Source organism: Paroedura picta, chromosome 11, assembly GCF_049243985.1.
Source record: "Paroedura picta isolate Pp20150507F chromosome 11, Ppicta_v3.0, whole genome shotgun sequence".
NCBI classification, from domain to species: domain Eukaryota; kingdom Metazoa; phylum Chordata; class Lepidosauria; order Squamata; family Gekkonidae; genus Paroedura; species Paroedura picta.
The window spans coordinates 42,559,704-42,576,630 of NC_135379.1; positions in this window are offsets into that span (position 1 = coordinate 42,559,704).

Genomic DNA, 16,927 nt, shown 5'->3' on the forward strand with positions numbered 1-16,927 from the left:
TCTTAACTTGAATACATGAGAACATAAAAGATTCGAAAAGTAACGTAAGAGAGTGCATCTGCCAATTAGAATTTCATCCACTCCTCATCAGAACCTAAAAAGTTGATAATGAACTGACTAATGAACTATGGCACACTTAAGTCTTCCCCCAAGGGAGAAAAGCTTCCTTTGATGAAGAAATCTTACTTCTCCCTATTAGAGGACGACTTGGTAGAAGTCATAAGATCTTGCTCTGTATCTCCATCCTTCTTTTCACCATGGAACTCAAGGAAGCGGAGTTAGAGTTCCCAGGAGGTATTCCTTCCAGGAGCTGCTCAGCCCCAGGGCAATATAATTACAGCAAGATTGCTGAATTGTGTGCCTCAAAAATCATGGTGTGTGAAACCTTCGAAAACCCCACACTAAAAGACTGTTTAAAGACAAAGCTTTATACAGTTCAAATCCGTTACGATGCAAATCATACAGGCACCTTATAGGACAGATCTTCAATATACTTCTCTGAAGTACCATTTATATTTTCACTCAATATTTCTTCCAAAGAAAGTTAATTTTTCTCCTACTCTTCCATTCATCAGGCAATCAAATCTGCTTACCTCGGCAAAACAGCACAATAATTTCCTTGGCTATTTCCCCTTCCTGACTTATTGCCCACTATTATATTCATTCTCTATCTGCTTATCATTGCAGTGGAATGTAAAAAGTAACAGTTTTCTAGACGTTCGATGTAAGGCTAACCTAAAGTCTTTCTTATCTGTACCATAAATAAAACCAGTAAGGGGTGGTAGGAGGAGTTGCACTCATCGCACGCCTGATTGGCCATCTGTCCAAAGAACAGCCAATCAGGTGGCCTGTCCCACCCCTGGCTGCATCTCCCTTCAACTTCTTCCACATGGAAGAAGTGCCAGCCCACTCTACTGTGCTGACGCCAAGAGGTGAGCCAGCCAGCAAGCGAGCTGGGATGGGGGGGCCTGGGACCATGGTTTGGGGGGGGTGGCCTGGGAGGGGGGCTGAGCCCAAGCCTTGGTGGCTCCTACAGCACTTTTAAAGTGGGGTTTGCCTTGCTCCTGTGGGCCCTGCTCTCCCATTGCAACTGCTGGCAGAAGGGGGTCCCTTCTAGCCCGCTTTTAAAGTGGGCTTTGGCCCTGGTAAATAATTATTTCACTACAATTATATAGCATTTTGTTCCTTTGGAGTCCAATCTCACATTATTCCTTCATATAATTGTGCCTTCTCAGGATAGGCATTAATTTCCCATTGATCCTTCTATCTGAATTTTTTAACATTTGACGAAAGACAAAGTTGTAAGTCACTGCTAATTTTAACTTTAAATTACTTCATAAGAAGAGCTTTTACAGTGGGGAGTTCCTGAATGAGAAAGAATGTTTCAACTCAGATGGACTACTTTCCCCTTTTCCTTTCCACAGTATTTCAGATTTTTTTCCGAATTTAATCTCTTTCCCCTCTGCAGCTGGGGACTTAATTTAAGAAGAAGAGCTGGTTTTTATACCAGCTGGTTTCAATACTTACAAACACCTTTCCCTTGCATTCCCTACAACAGACACCCTGTGAAGTAGGTGGGGCTGAAAGATCTCTAACAGAACTGCTGTACAAGAACAGCTTGAAGAGAACTGTGACTAGCCCAGTATCAGCCAACTGGCTGCATGTGGAGGAGTGGGGAATCAATCCCATTTCTCCAGGTTAGAGGTCATCACTATTAACCGCTATTCCATGCTGGCTCTTTCGGACCCATTCTGCACCAGGTGCACCATGCCAGGTTGCCCCACCTCTTCCTGGGTCTACACAGGGTAGCATTTTCCATGTTGGACCCAGTCCATCCCAGATTTGTGCCTCCAGACGAGGCAGCCAGGGCGGTGAGTTTTCGCCATGCTGCCGGTCAGCAAAGACTGGTTTCAATTTTTAAGAATTGGATATTGGGTTATAATACAGTACACCATTCTTAAAAATAAAAAGTGATCCAGGTGACTCTGCTGTGCAGCACAGCAAAGCCACCTGGGGCATTTGTGTCCCTTCTGGGATGCTATTGTCATGGCCGCAGGTGAGGAGGAGCTGGGAGAGGATGGCCCGACTCTTCTCTTCTGGACAGCCCTGCCCTATCATAGGCCCCGATAAGTCCTGGGGTAAAAAAAGAAATGCAGATTTATCTACATTCCTGTGCCGCAGGCCAACCAATAGCCTGAGTTGCTCCATGCCCAGGACCACCCCAGCGCCGATGTTGACCAGAAGCGGGCATTAGCCCCATGACTGGATGAGTACCAGCCCAGGCCAAATTCCACATGCAGAATCAGTCTCAGTGATATAGCTCTAATTCTCTGAACTTTCCCTCTGTTTCACGAGATTGCCATTCATATGAGATTTATAACCACAGTGGCTTTTAATCAAACAGACAACAAATTATTTTTAGTGAGTGGGAACTGGGGGCTGCCATAGCAAATCCATTCTGTCCTCCATATTTCACACAGCTGGAAAGTCAAGGAGTTGCCAGCTCAGAAATGGTGCATGACTCTCGTGTTCACTTCATAGACCTTGGGCTGTGCCACTTCCTACTTCAGCTTCAAGAAAGGTCATAATCCAAGCTCAGTGCAGCATATCCAGGGGGGAGGGGTGTTGCCCTCCATTTCTGAGCTGTCTTATCTTACACCATTTCCAGCGCTGGAGTGTAAGACACCCCACTGCATCTCTCCATGTTAGCACTTGGAAGCAACAAATATGACTTGAGAGGGAGGTCTCAGGAATCCAGTGCCACTTAGTCTGAGGGACCAACATTCCCAAGCCAAACGGAGGAGAGTGAGCACTGATGCATCGTGACCAGTGGAGCCTGACTCTTGAGAAGCCATGAAATGTACTGCCTCAGCAGATTAACTTGGTTGTCCCTGATTTGAGTCAACAACAAACAACAAATTCAAAAGATGACTTTGGGGGCTGAATTAGATCTTGAACTGGACCTGAGCATCATCTGCGGTAAGAAAAATAGCTGGCATGCCCTGAAAAACAAGTCCTCCCATCAACAGCGAAAGACTGATTGTGAGGAGCTTTGGCTGCATCAAGGGAATCATTTGTTGTTGTTAGTTGCAAAGTCATGCCCCACCCATCGCGACCCCATGGACAATGATCCTCCAGGCCTTTCTGTCCTCTACCATTCCCCGGAGTCCATTTAAGTTTGCACCGACTGCTTCAGCGACTCCATCCAGCCACCTCATTCTCTGTCGTCCCCTTCTTCTTTTGCCCTCAATCGCTCCCAGCATTAGGCTCTTCTCCAGGGAGTCCTTCCTTCTCATGAGGTGGCCAAAGTATTTGAGTTTCAACTTCAGGATCTGGCCTTCTAAGGAGCAGTCAGGGCTGATCTCCTCTAGAACTGACCGGTTTGTTCGCCTTGCAGTCCAAGGGAATCATACCTGTATTCAAATTCTCTGTATAAGGTCAAACATATTAGTGTATTTACTTTGACCAATATAACACCACCGCTGTCACTTCTAACTTCTTTAGATGCATGAACATGCCATAGAAACCCATGCTTGTTTGTGAAGATTTCTGGCAGCAATAAGTATCGGATGTTAATGCTTTCATTTGTAGTCTAGTCACAAGCCATGTGAAAATTGCCACCTCCCATGAATATCCCATCAATAAAAATTCAGCCGGCATTTCTCACTTGCAAGTCAATAATCGCAGTAATTTATTTACTACGGAGGCCCATAGGCAACAGTTCCTAGGTTCTGGGCTGCGAATTAGAAAACCTCAATAACCAAAAGAAATAATAAAGCTTCAGACCGTCATCTGGGTGATTGAGTGTGTAGAAACTTCTACAAATATCACTCAGCTGGTGATTAAATAAAAAGAGAGAAAATATGCAAGCAGTTGCTTCTCACATGAGCATTCATCTTACATTTTTAAGTCCCACGAAAGAAAGTAGATTCAGAAGGGCTTTAAAAACAAAACAAACAAACAACAACAACTAATCTTCAAAACTTTGTCTTGCTTTATTAGTTTCGGTGTTCTAAACTCATCCTCCGTTGGTACCCAAGTTAGCATTCAGGTGAGGAAAGAAGAAGAAGAGTTGGTTCTTATATGCCGCTTGTCTCTATCCGAAGGAGTCTCATAGTGGCTTACAGTCACCTTCCCTATTCTCTCCCCACAACAGACACCCTGTGAGGAAAGTGAGGCTGAGAGAGCCCTGATATTACTGAAGAAGAGTTGGCTCTTATATGCTGCTTTTCTCTACCTGAAGGAGTCTCAAAACGGCTTTTAGTCATCTTCCCTTTCCTCTCCCCACAACAGACACCCTGTGAGGGAGGTAAGGCTGAGAGAGCCCTGATATCACTGCTCAATCAGAACAGCTTTATCAGTGCTGTGGCAAGCCCAAGGTCACCCAGCTGGTTGCATGTGGGGGTGCTGAATCAAACCCGGCTTGCCAGGTTAGAAGTCCACACTCCTAACCCCTATACCAAACTGGCGTAGTAAGGGAGGCAAGTGAGTCATGGGATGATTTAGGCAGGTTTTTCTCTCTTTTCAAATAGCCAGTCGAGTTCCCCTGGAGAAAATGGCTGCTTTGGAAGGTGGAATTAAAACCTCAGAACCGTTTAGCAATGTCAGTCCCAGGCAGAACCAGGGGATCACCCAATTTTACAGCTCATCTCCAGGCGACAGAGATCAGTTCCCCTGGAGAAATAGCTGCTTGGGAGGGAGGACTCCAAAGCACTATACTCACTGAGGTCCCTCTCCACCCACTCCCAGCTCTTCCTCCAAAGACTCCAGATATTTCCCAACAACCCTACTTAGTGGGATGATTTTCACCCGGCACAATCTTTACAGCCAGGCTCCAGGACTGAGAAACACTTGCCTTCCAGGGCTATTTCTATCTGTTCAGCCCCATCTTAGCTGCCTGCCTGTAAAAGAATGTAAAAGCTGCTCCTCTTCTGTGAATGTCAGTTCTGTTATTTGACCTTTATGTTATAACAGGATATTCTATATCTGTCAGCTGCTCTGGGGGGGGGGGTCCTTTTCAAATGGAAAGATTGCATAGAAATACATTCAATAAATTCAATAATTAATACATTAGAATTATTCCAAAACATTCCCATTCTAACTACGCTAAATACACATGTCCTCTGATTCATAAGACTTTGAATCATACAGATCTTGCATGTTCTGACTTGGATAGGAACGGAGAGCCAGTGCAGCAAAGTGCTTACGTGCTGGATAAGGTACATGAGAGCCCAGGTGTGAATCCCCACTCTGCCATGGAAGGTCACTGGGTGACCTTGGGCCAGTCAGACACTCAGCCTTACCTACCCCCTAGAATTGTGATAGGATAAAATAAAGGACAGCCAAAGTTACCAACAAGACCATTTCCCTAGATCAGGCTTTCTCAGCCAAGGTTTTGTGAAACCCTGAGTTTTTTTCATGGCCCTTGAAGGGGTTCCTGAATGGGTGTGACTTAATTTTTATATATTTCTAAAAGTTGTTAAGCATTTATCAGATGGTATGACCATATATGGTCATGTTGACCCACCCACCCCTCCCAAAATGGCCAATGAGGAGGGGGTGGGAAGGGGAGGGGCCCCAGGTGGGCATGTATGCACCTACCATTTTCTGCATGGTCACACCACTTTGGGGTTTCTCGAAGCCCAGAGAATATTTCAGGGGTTTCTCAATGGTAAAAAAGTTGAGAAAGGCTGTTCTAATTTTTTTTTTTTTTACAAAATTATCTTCTTTTTTTTTTTGCATTGCTAAGGGGCCAAAAGCTTGAGAAAGGCTGCTTAAGATGCAGCTTCCACCTGGCTTGCTTGGGAGTTGTCTTCTTCTCAGCTAGCGTGAATGAGCCAGCTGGCAAAAGCCCCAGGAATGCAAACTCATCTCTCCGGCAATATTGTCAGGACTGTAGCTCCGCTAGACAGTTCAAGGTTCAAGGATAAGCTCAGCAGAGCAATAGTCATTCATCTTCTCAGCAACGGAGACTTTGTCTTGACAAAGCTCCACAAAGGTTGATTCAGTTATGAACTCTATGGAAACTCTGCCAATAAAATGAAGGGCAACACCTTCCGTAAACTGAAAGAGATGCTGCTTACCTTGTGACTTCAACCCAGACATCTCTCTGCAGGGATTTTGCTGTAGTGTTACGACACTGAAATAATTTATTGTAAACTAAGCAAGACAGTTGGGACAAATCCTTCTCATTTCATCCTTCATGGCCATTCACATCTTTGCAGAGCTCCTTCTCTTGCCTATTTGCACACAGGGTTATTTTGGAAGATTAGGTCATACAAGACTGCAAGGACTGTGATTTTAATTTGTAACACTTTAGATATCAGATGGGTTTGAGACTTGTCCCAACAAGCTGCCGTTACCTTTCAAGTTCATTCTGTGTGTGTGTGTGGGGGGGAATTTATCAATTTCAAGCTTGCATTATCATGTCCGCTATTCACACCGAGCCTTGTGAAAGTACATACAACATTGTACCGGAAAAACCTAGTTAGAAAGTGTGACCTTTCCACATGGAAGATACCAGACTGAGAACAAGTCGGATTTACAAATTAAATTCAGATTTTCCATGGATAATCACTCAGAGAATTCCACCAAATCATTATTCTAGAAGGGATGATCAGGGATTTGCATATTTGCATCATTTTCCATGGAATTATGGTGGAAGGATGGCAGGTAGTTTCATGCAGCTGAGCTGAAACCGTCTGGGTATTCATATAAAACAACCCAAGAATGTTATTCCATTATTCACTGTATGATATGATGATAATTGGACACAGTTCAAAGAGTGGTCTGAGCTTTGACTCAAGTAATTTATGAACATAAGAAGCTGTCTTATACCACATCAAACCACTATTCCATCTAGTTCCTTCTCTTGTAAACATAATAGCCTCACTGTGATTCAATTAAACTGGTTTCTTTTATACCATGGCAACTTTCATAAAGAATTGACTCACCAATGCAACTTTTAGGTAAAAGAGAGTTGGTTTCTATACCCTATTTTACTTCAAGAAGTCTCAAAGTGGCTTACAGTCTTCTTCCCTTCCCCCCAACCATCACCTTGTAAGGTAGGTAGAGCTGAAGGAGTTCTGAGAGAACTGTCACTAGCCCAAGGTCACCCAGCAGGTGGAGAAACCCAGTTCTCCAGATTGGAATCCAACACTCTTTACCATTGCACCATGTTGGCTTGTTGGTGCTTTCACTTGTTCTTCACTTATTATTCTGTCTTGTTGCTTATTCCTCCTTTCCATCTCTCCACTCCACCTTCACTCAAGGAGACTGCTGTAACACATGAAAGGCTGGGACACGAATGTTTAAAAATAAATACATATTCATCTGCTTGCATCACAACTTTGAGCATAATTTCATCCTTCTTAGTCTATTGAAGTCAATCAGCTTTGAAAGATGCAACCCCAGCATTATAAATATTGAGCAATCGAATGGCAAAAAAATCAGTGAGAAGTTTAAAATGAGTTCTCAGGCTAGAAGCAGCCAGTGTTGCATCATCAATCCCTTCACCAAAGCCCTGGGTGGAAGGAAATGTTTTGGCCTGGTGCCTAAAGGACAGTAGTGAAGGTGCCGGGTGAGCCTCAAAGGAAAGGGCATTCCATGGGAGAGATGCCACCACTGAAAAGGACCCATCTTTGGTTGCCACCCACTTCACCTCTGAAGACAGAAAGCAGGGCTTGTTTGGAAAATCTTAGCTGGCAGGCTAGATACAGTCTGGGAGGAGGCATATCTTATCTTCATGATGTCATTTATACCTGTTATACCTATGGTCTCCCTGAAGAAAAGGGACAATATACCACCTTGTATACTCCTATACAAGGTGGTATATTGTCCCTTTTCTTTGTCTATTGTCAGAGAGACCTATAGTGCCGTCTTAATCAGAGTTGTACCTTTCCAGATCTATTGATGTGAGTGGGCTTAGAAAGCTGTAACCCATTTAGGATAATACTGCAAATCCTAATGAAACAGCTCTAATCTGGTTCCTTTAAATACTTCTTTTCCTGCCCCTTCCTATAAGGCCTATGCAATCTTTTTTATGGCCTTCAAGTCACAGTCAATTTATGGTGCCTCTGTTGGGTTTTTATGTCAAGAGTTACTCTGAAGTGGTTTTGTGTCTGCCTACCTCTGCTGAGCAATCCTGGACTTCCTTGTTGGTCTCCCAATAAAATACTAACCCAGGCCAACCCTACTCAGCTTCCATGATCTGACAACATCAGGCTAGCCTGGACTACCAAGATCAGTGGTTCTCAACCTGGTGGTTGGGACCCCTTTGAGGGTCATGGCAGGGCAAGCTGCTTGGCCGGGGGGGGGGGGGAGGCGCCATCCACACAACAGCCTTGCAGGATAAATTGAGATAGAGCATTCATCTGGAGCAGCAGAAAAGGGCGAGATGGGCATGGTGGGACAAGAGGCAGAACTGAACTGAGAAACCCCAGTAAAAAAAAACAATTTATTTACAATCACGAACAATGGATCTTCATGCCATTGGTCAGTTTGTTTAATTTCTGTGAAAGAACACTTGCATAATTTTATGGTTGGGGGTCCCCACAACATGAGGAACTGTATTAAAGGGTCACACCATTACGAAGGTTGAGAACCACTGATGTAGATTATCTATTTTATATGCTGTAATGCTGTGGAATGCCAATAAAGGTAATGAACGAATCAACTAAATCAAATCTAATCCTTTCCTCACAATAGTAGGAAAATGGGTCTGAGAGAGCTCTGAGAGAACTGTGACTAGCCCAAGGTTACCCAACAGGGTGCATGTGGAAGAGTGGGGAATTCAATCAAATCAGATTAGAGGCTGTTGCTCTTAACCACAACACGTAACTGTCTGCCTTGAATATCCAACCACTCTGAATTCAAGGGGATTGATTGGCTGTTTTGGCAAAGAATTATCCTATGGCAGTATTTGGATCTGTGATAGTTCACTAATTTAACATAATTAATTTTTGCTTTATATTGCCACTGTAATGGTGGAAGTTCATAGTCTGAGGAAGAGTGCTTGCACTTGAAAGCTCACACCTTAAATAAATCTTTGTTGGTCTTAAAGGTGCTACCGGACTCTGATTTTATTGCTCTCCTGGGGAATAAGAGCTTTATGTGATGTGACCTGCTGAAATAGAATGAGGCAACCCAAAAACCTTAATTTTACGGTAGAGACATGGGGATTGTTTAGGAAATGCATATGCTCCCTTCTCCAATCCTTTGGTCTTATGGGTCAAAATTAGAATTGAATTTGATAGCAATACTGAATAAAGGGAGCCTCTTGTGGCACAGAGTGGTAAAGCAGTGACATGCTGTCTGAAGCTCTGACCATGAGGCTGGGAGTTCAATCCCAGCAGCCGGCTCAAGGTTGACTCAGCCTTCCATCCTTCTGAGGTTGGTAAAATGAGTACTCAGCTTGCTGGGGGGTAAAACGGTAATGACTGGGGAAGGGAATGGCAAACCACCCTGTATAGAGTCTGCCAAGGAAACACTAGATGCGTCACCCCAAGGGTCAGACATGACCCGGTGCTTGCACAGGGGATACCTTTACCTTTTTACTTTTTACTGAATAAAGATAAAAATTCTCTTGGCTCAATATCTTAGTTAAACCTTTGAGAACAACCATTTTACAAAGAGTTGCTGTTCTCTTCTTCGAGTGAAAACAATATGAGACTGCATCCCATGGACAGGATTCCTTTGTTTTTAACACACCCATCGCACAGTATTTTGCTGTAGAAGTGCTTTATCCATCATGACAGCAATATCATACCTACCTTTTCTACAAGGCTGTGAAGGCACATTTATACAGCTCGCGCAATAAATCAGCTTAACTATCAATCCCTGACAGTAAAATAATGTTTTAATCAAAGCTGCACTCATCTTGTTTCTAAAACTCATTAGGAAGACCAGAGCACAGCCAATTTGCTTGCAAACAAATGGACAACCAATACATTGCTTGTTAAGAAAGATTCACACAGTACCATTAACAGGAATGTGGCCAGTCTACTTCAAACTAGTGACAAAGGCCGCGACCTGGTGGAGCCAGATGTACATGTTGGAAATTGTGATGTGCACTATTCAGTATGCAGGCACGGCCCCAACACTTTTACATTGGAGACGGCATTGCTGAAACATGCCTGTAGCTCTCAATGAGCACACAACATCCCATGGGAAATCTCGGCATGACAACCAGCCAACGCCTGCAGCATGAAGATTCTTCAAGCGAACACGTGCCCAGGGCAAGGCACTCTATATGTTACAGTTGTAGAGGCATGGATCGCTTGCCCACGCAGAGGCTGGTTTTAGACATTTTCAAGGGGGGAAATGGAATACAGACCAGATCAAAATCTGCAGTGGCGGAAGTTCTGTTCCATTCCGAAATCCTCAGGGATCAGAGCACACATTGAATTTGAGGCATATTATCCTCTTGATCTCATCTTTGGGTAGGGATGATTATTAAGTCTTTTAATAATGAACATCGCTGCTTGTCATTATTGCTTTAACACATGAATTGCCTCTTGAAATTCAGTATTTTGACTTATCCTCCTGCTGAATGGAATGCTTTAGCACACATGGGCTTTGTAACCAAAAAAAGATTTGTATCTCATGGTAAGGAGGGTGAACATGCACCGTGGAGATGCAAAACCCATGATAGATAGAATAGGAGAATCTTGGTGCAGCCCCCTTTATGACTATGTACTTCTTAAACATAGGATGCCATTCCCCAGTGGAAGGTGTGTTTTAGGGTCACGAGCCTCCAGGGGCCACCTGGAGATCTCTCACCATTACAACTGATCTCCAGGCAACCAAGATCACCTGGAGAAAATGGCTGCTTGGGAGGGAGGTCTCTACTACGTGATACCCTCTTAAGGTACCTCTTCCTCTCCAATTCCACCATTCCCTGGCTACACCCCCACAATTGGGTACTTCGCAGCCCAGAAATGACTTCTGTAGTCATCCTCATTTTCAGTCCAACGCCAATCAATGAAGGATGCCTCCTAGTTCCCTAACAAGGGCAGTTCTCCTTCTCAATAGCTTTGTATCAGCATTTTTCCTTTGTTGTACCTTTTTAGCCGCAAAATGATTTTTTAAAAATTCTTCTTTCTGAACCCCACCATCCAAGAAGGATGTAAAAACTTCTGCTCCACCAACAAATTAATCATACCCCAGATTGCATTTTAAAAGCTTCAAAATGACAACAGGTTATCGTTTATCTATTGACACGTTCCACTAAACAGTGATTAGCTTTGCGATGTTATTTGCAATTCCCATTTGTTCACTGTAGTGTTTTGCAGACAAAGCTGTTATTCTAATAGCACAATTCCAAGTGGAGTCACACACTTTTAACTCCATTTGTAAAATGATGGCTGTAAAATGATGCGATTTCGCTTAGGACTGCGCTGTTAGAAATATATTGCCTGCATTTGGGTCCTTATCTGGCCAAGAACACTTGTCCTTGGGTCTCTGATTTCTTGCTCGTTTCATCACAATTAGGTCCATGCTTACTTGAGTTTAAAAAAATCACAGTCTGGCCCAAACAGTCCTGCAACACTCCCGCAAAAATCGCTTTGTTGTAGCGCTTTTCAGGGAATCCACACAAAAAAATGCTAGACTCTTGAGAACCTCCAGCACACCCGAAATTGACACGTGCATTCTCAGTATAGTGGTAGCAAGCATGTCCCTCCCTAAGCTCTTGCACCCGAGCTTCCGGTGTCACGATTGCCATTTTTCCCCTTTAAACTGGCAAAAGCAGTAAATAAGTGATGCTTCTTTGGCTGAAATCCCTCCACAAACAATTGTCTGTAAAGTTTCCAAGCACAATACAGCCCGTATTTGACACTGCCCGTAATTTTGGCCAGAAATAGCACGGGGGGGGGGGATTTTTTTTTTTTTTACTTTAAGAGCGTGTACACTGTTAGGCACCAGCTCCTACGCCAGCGAAAAAGGTCTTTCTGATACATCAAATGAACAAATATGCATTGCTACTGGTGCTTTCGGGTTTTTAAAAAACAGTTTTTAAAGGGAAGCACAACAATTAATTGGCTGTTCTGTTTGATTGACAGCCAGGGGATGGAGGAAGCGCAGAAAAATATCGCCTCCTTTGTTGTAATTTTTGGCAAGACCGAAAAATTGTGCATTTTGAGAACAGTGCTTGATAAAAACAGCTGTATACATTAACGAGACCTGCCGCTTTTGATTGCAGCGCTTTTCAATAGTGATCAAATTTAGCAACATTGCCCATTGTGCGGAATGGCCCTAAGATTTCTGTGCTTGATTGTAAAGGAAGGTGCTCTGGTGGGGCTGGAAAGTTTTCTGATGCATTTGAGCACCTGAGCTGCAAACCACTTAGCTGCTTAACTTAACAACAACCTTTCAGGGTTGACTTCACTAAATTACTTGCTGACTGCAATTCCAACAGATTTCCTCAGGGGAGGCCAACCAATTAGATGTGTATTAGGTATTTCCTTCCCAGCCTCATCCATAGGCCTGGCGGAAAAGCTCTGTCTCACGGGCCCAGCGGAACTGATTAAGGTCCTGCAGGGCCCTGATCACAGTTGGCACAGCATCCTACCAGGTCAGGACAAGGTGGAACAACTCAGTTTTGCCTGCCCTATGGTATTTTTAAGATCCTGGAGGCCCTTGATCTCTTCAGGCAGAGTGTTCCATCAGGCTGGGGCCAGGGCCGAAAAGGCCCTGCCCCTGGTCAAGCCAGTTTTATCTCTTTCTAGGGTGATGTACAAAGATACAGTCCCCATGAAGGTGGCTGTGATGCCTGGCCCTTTATATACTGGGGGAGGGAACCAGTAGCAGCCAGCAACACACCTATGCTCCCAGGATAGACGTGCATATATTCCTTGTGTAGAACAAGTGGCTTTCTCCATAAACCCAAACACACTGTTATTTGCTCTGGCAGGGTGATTTATGTACCACCACACTTCTTCACAATTTACAACATCTTACATAACAGCACAGGGTAGAGAAGCATTTTGGTACGGTTGGTATTTATCTTTTATTGCTTGAAAGTTTATAGAGTTGTTTTCCTTGCTCCCTGGAGAGCGTCCTTTTTGAATTTTACAAGAGGTGCAATGCAGCTTTCTGATGGCACCTGTTTTCAGCATGGACTTCTGTTTCTGGGCTGGTTAGTTTTGAGACCTCAGAAATGTTTTGGAAAATTGCAAGACTGAACGAGTTTCTATTTGAAACCTAAATTCAAGGATTGTAATTCCCAGAGAACATAAATGCAAGATAGGTCACACTCAGAGAACAGGGTGATGTCATGCATATGCAGTTCTCTGTTATTTTGAACTTGCAGCTCTGCAGAAATAACAGGGAAAGAATTGGATGAGCTCACAAGGTCTTCCATTATTATATGATTTATTCTCTAAGGGTTCTTTCCTCCTTTGCCCATCAACAAGTAGGCTGCTAGGACAGCTTGCAAAGCCTTTTAAATAGCAGATAAATAATACATAACTAATAACATATTGATTCCAGCCAGTTTCTATTGGTGCCTATCTCTGGGGCCGTGAAGTCTTGCACATACATGACTTTGATAGCTATGTTTGGAACTTGGCCCCCCTGCGTAGGCTAATCCCACTAGCAACACCCATGACCTTTTGCATGCCTCAGAGAAGGCTGGGGAAAGGCAGTAGTGTAGAAGAGAGGCTCAAGGAATAAAGAGCAACAGAGAAAGAAGAAGAAGTTAATGTGAATAGTGTGAAGGAGAGCAAAGAGAAGGGCATTTATTGGAATTGCAATCAGCAAGTAATTTGGTGAAGTCAGCTTTGAAGGGCTGTTAAGTTGTGAAAGCAGCTAAGCTGTAGTTCTGTGCTCACTAGTGACAACTAATCATCACTCTGGGAATGCAGTAGAAAAATACCAAGCACATGCCTGGGAGCTCTCCTTGTTTAAGCTGGGCTTCTGCAGGAAGAGCAGCATTGTGTGTTTTGCAGAAGCAAGAAAGAAGCAAGCAGCCATTAAGGCTCTCTACTCTCTCCATCTGCTGATTTGTGGGCATGTAATCTCCTTGCAGCCCAGCCATAGAGGCTTGCAGTATATTTTCTTTGTAACTACTTTTTAAGATTTGATGCACTGCTTGAGTAAGGAGACTAAAATGGATAAATGATATATATTCATGTATAATCTGTCCAGTCAAGATTCTCTTTTAAACTTTACAGTGCCGTCAATCTGGATCTGTGCCTCATCCACAAAGTTAATTAATAATGGCAGACTTTCAAAACCCTGTTACTCTGGAGCTCGAATATCTCTGGAGGGACTCAAGACCAAGCCACGTCCAAAAGTCCTAACGTTATTTAAGAAAAAAGTGTTTGTGGGAAAGGCCAGTAAGTGTGCTTACCTGCTGGGAGAGGAAACGGAAGCCGCTTTGAGCCTCCTTTGGGTAGAGAAAAGCTGCATATAAGAACCAACTCTTCTTCTGCTGCTGCTGCTCTATCTAAATTGCAATGTGTTTGGCTTATTCATTAAAATAAAACAAAAAACAAAAAAAGCCCCTCAGGCGGAATCACATTGTCTGAAAGCCGAGCCAAAATTTTGTCCAGCGATTTAAACATTCTTTCGCGGTAGGTCATTAGCAAGTTAGCGTATGCAGAAAACTATACGCATTAAGCGTGTTCTCTTGGGGACAGGCGAGAATGAACTCCATGTGTTTCTGCATGGGAAGCAGGTACTTATCCAGAGTAATCTCCGTCTTTTTGGCCTTGGATGAACCATCTGCATTGCTGGAATTTTAATAAAGCGGCCTTTATGAAATATTCATTGCCATTAGCATGGCCAGTAATGGCGTAATCCACCGGAAGCCACAATATCTGCTTGTCTTCATTGCTAAAGGAAAGTCCAGGAGCAAAAGATATTCCAAAGGGATCAAGGCTTACGCATCCAACTTGAATTCCACAACAGCATTGGGAAGAAAAACTGGAGAGCTCAAATTCGTGAAGAAAGCTATTCACCAAACGAAAACGAATGAGCTTTTAAAAAAGCAAGCAAAGCAAACATTGTGCGCATTCCTAAATTCTGTTGTGGATGGTTTAGGCTCCTCTGAACCTACTTGCCAATTTCTGCAAGGCAGCAGCAACAGCAGGTGAGCGATTGGGATGTGAGTGTCCTGCATAGTGCAGTAGGTTGGACTAGATGACCCATGAGGTCCCTTCCAACTCTATGTTTCTATGGTTCTAACTGTGCTGGTGTCGTATTCAAAGCCAAGAAAAGCTTCCGGCTTCGATAGAGCACTCCAAGCACAGAAACCCTCCAAGAGAAAGAATTAGGAGGACTGACGTGCTTGCAGAATGCAGAAAGATCAGACGAGGAAGGAAAAGACAGGGTAGGGAGAGAGAGTAGCGGGAAGCATGTAGCCATAGCAGGGAAGAAAGAAAAAGTGATCAATGATGCATGATTTTATAGTTTGAATGACAGTGTATGAGCGGAGGAAGATAATTTTTTATGAAATGTGGTGTGTTTGAAAATGATGGGATTAACCAATTCCCCCTCTCCCCAGCTACATTGGTTTCAGTTTGGAACACGCGGTGGATTTGTAATTTCTCTTACCCAACTGGGATGAAATTCTCAAGGGCTGTATCCTCAGTCAAGGAATCCTGTCTGTCAAACAGCAGAAAGTATACCAGTTTCAAAAACAATTAAAATTCTCACTTGCAGAGCAGGCACAGAGAGGTATTAGGCAGAAATATAACAAATATAAACGAACAAGTTGCTCAGATTCAGCCATTCATGTGTGAAGAAATTAGGAGGATGTCTATTTTTATAACTAAAATGGAGTGCATAGACAAGGGCTGATTCTGCACTTATTTTGTTTATTCTATTGTGGATGCTGCTGAATTCTGATAGACTTGGGTCTTCCTCTATCCCGCTCCCCCAATTGAAACAATTGTTCTGCATGTGATTAGGGAAGCTCAGACGGGGAAGGGAAGGGGGGAGGGAGAATTGGAGACAGCAGAGGAGGGGGAATAAATCTCAGAGGCAAATCTGAGAAGTTAGGGCTTCTGGAGCTTCTGTTGAGAGAAATTAGGGCTTCCCCTTTAAGGGAAGCTTGCAAACTGGGAATGAGGAAGCCTTTGAATTGGCCAATCAGGGCTTTCCCACAGCGTGAGGAGGCTCAGCAGCAAGTTATTTTGGGACAAGCAGACAGCTGCACAGCTTACTGAAGGCGATTTTTTAAATATTGAGGGTTATAACCACTCCAGGATATCGCGGATGAAAGGTAGGGTCACTCTGGATCAATCATGCTTGTTGCAGAGGGAAAATTTAAATCGGCCAAAATCAAAATTAAAATCACATTCAGTATAGACGGCAGGGATTGAATCGACCTGTGATTGGAATAAAAGCTCCATGCAGACTAACCATACCTGGCCTGTTCCCATATTTTCTGCCTCTTGTCCCACCATGCCAATCTTGCTCTTTTCCGCTGCTCTAGACAGACAAATGCTCTATCTCAATCTACCCCACAAGACTGTTGTGTGGATGGTGCCCACCGGGCAAGCTGCTTACCCTGCCATGACCCCTGTGAAAGGGTTATTCAACCCCCAAAGGGGTCCTAACCCCCAGGTTGAGAACCACTGCTATAGAGCAACCCATAGGCATTGCTTTGTCCACATACCCCAAAAGGGTCCTGACCCCCAGGTAGACAACCACTGCTCTAGACCTCTCTAGCTCAGTGTTGCTGATTTCTTTCTTTCTTCTCTCCTATATTGTTCATTGGACCCAGCGCTCTTGAACAGCTGTTGAGAGTTTATGTTTAGGTAACTAAAGGATAGCTACTCACACAATAGGAACTTCCCAACAAACCATTGTAGGCTTTATCCAGTTATTTTACAATGTTTCTGTATCTGTTACTAATTTCAGTGGACACACATTATACAGAAAAGACAGTAAAGAAACACAACCTGCTATCTGGGGAAAAGTA